Below are 2354 nucleotides of genomic sequence, written 5' to 3' on the forward strand. Positions count from 1 at the left end.
GACTACGTATAAAACATAAAATTCAATCGCTGTATGGAAGTCCCAACGTGTGCCAACAGGGTTCAAAGTCTTACTCTAGACATTGCAAGAATATATTTCTTGATGTTCAAAGCTTCAAAAGTAGAAATTATTAACAAATATAATTAATATCACATCTGAAGTGCGAGTGCTACGCTCGAGTTGCAATCTTGTTATATTTACGTTCTCTCGATGCGAGTTGCAGTAATATAATAATGTTCTTAATTAAAACTACAACTCAAGACTATGTATCTAACAATATATTATAATTAATAATCAAGTTGTCTGATTGTCATAATCCAACAAACGTATTCACTTATATTAATAAAAGAGTTCGTTGCAAAATCAAAACATTTTGACAATTGGTAAAAGATCATTCATTGGTTGAGTTGAGACCTTGGCCATGTGTTGCGTCATGACCGCTACCACTTCCTTCAATTAATTATAAGGGGTAAAATCCAGGGTAAACGACCTGTTGGCGGAAGGATGAAATCATGGCTTCGCAATGTTAAGGAGTGGACGCGTATTGCAACTGAAAAGTTGCTGCATTTGGCACAGGACAAGATACGCTTCAAGAGACTGGTCAACCTCCAGTATCGGAGAGGCACTAAAAGAAGAAGTCTATACTGAGACTACATGGAACATTACAATCTTACCTAATTTAAGACTTGTAAGTAATTCTTAAGTCTAACCTAGTTTACTAATAGGGATATTAAATAATATTAAGTAATATTAGGTGATTGTAAAATATATTCACTGGCAAATTTGTTACATAAAATGCCAAATTTTAGTGAGCTTAGGTATTTAACAGTTTAATGATATTCCACAGCTCTTAAGAGAACATTGATATTATATTTAACACAGATAAAAAACCAATACAGATTACTTGTTAAATATTAAATAATCTGAAAAGTGTTAGTGAACACTGTGGTATATTACATTTTAAGGACACCAAAATATAAAATAAATTTTAAATCCCGTTTTCCAGTCATGATAAAAAATAATAATATACAGCTTAGATTTTTTACATTTTATACATTTCTCTTTCTTGTAGGATAGGAACCTTCAGGACCGTCGATTGGAACCCCTTCACGTGTAAAAGCCTCCTTCAGCTTCCAACTGTCTGTGTCTATGGCTGTCTTTCTCCATTTATTTCCTGAATATATAGAGGATAAAATAATTAGTCAAATTGAGTAAAATATATTAGATTAGAGTAAAATAATCTTGAGCTTTCTGATAAGAATGAAACGCCGATTTGATTTTCTTAAATACAACAGTTTCTTGTTACCTCTAAACCAATTTAGTTGTCTTGATACTTAGATGAATACTTGCTTTAATTTTACGAATCTGATCTATAGCGGTATCCGGGACAAATGTCGCGTGACTCGAACAAAACCGCGCTGAATATTTATAGATCCGGCCGGGTAGAGGTAATGTTTCATAGCGATGTTCCGGTACCCGGTAAATTTTTTACGATTCTTGTTCTTACTTGATAGTTTTCCAATGAATTATTAGTACAAAACAAATGGATCGTGATCTCTATGTCCCATTGACATCTCACAACCCATACGATATTGCGTGGTGTTGCCATTTTAATAAAACAAATTACTTCGTGTTCTCTTATAACATAATCTTTGACTTACACCACTATTCGAAGTTACTTTAGAACCCCGAGAGTGTAACATAATTATTATTTTATTATTGCATTAAGTTTAGTGTTTCATATTGTACTACCACAAATATTTTATAGTACTTGAGAAATTATATTGTGAATATTTAGATTCGCTATTCTATAATATTAATTTATTTGCAGTTCAAAGCATCCTTTAGTATAAAGTGACAGCTGGCATCACGACTACAGATTGTTGAATACAGTTATTAATTGTAATTAGTAATTCACAAAACCATACATATTTTTAAGTCATCGGGAATAAACATCTCGAAGGCATGGGGAGAGTTTGTCTGTGCCAAAAAAATCTGGAAATGTATAGAAAAACAACCTTTTGTATGGCAATCAAGGTTTATAATAATTTATCAAAAACATTAAAAGATCCTCCGACTGGAGTTTTTGAAAATTGACCTAATGTACTACTTTCTGGAAAAAATACATTATTGTATAAATTATTATTTGCTTCACGCATTATTTTATCCCTATAAATAATTTAAGAATTGAATCATTGATAGTGGTAGATTGCACACCATAATGTGTGGCAAAATATGCAAACTTTCGATTGTACCACAATTACATTTTTGTACCATATTATTGCAATAAATATTATTATTATTAGATATATTTTGTTAAGAATCTGTGCGGCCACGACATAATTCATCGATTT

The 2354-nt window shown here is 31.6% G+C and overlaps 1 long non-coding RNA gene across 1 annotated transcript; it reads right to left on the reverse strand.

Moving 5' to 3' along the window:
* Positions 1–425: 425 nt before the first annotated feature.
* Positions 426–1548, reverse strand: LOC123711231. Its single transcript, XR_006753920.1, has 3 exons — positions 1307–1548; positions 1047–1174; positions 426–625 (listed from the first exon to the last, which is right to left on the reverse strand). It is a non-coding gene; the product is annotated as an uncharacterized LOC123711231 (long non-coding RNA).
* Between the last annotated feature and the right edge of the window lie 806 nt (positions 1549–2354).

This window comes from Pieris brassicae, chromosome 6, assembly GCF_905147105.1.
Source record: "Pieris brassicae chromosome 6, ilPieBrab1.1, whole genome shotgun sequence".
Classification (NCBI taxonomy): Eukaryota; Metazoa; Arthropoda; class Insecta; order Lepidoptera; family Pieridae; genus Pieris; species Pieris brassicae.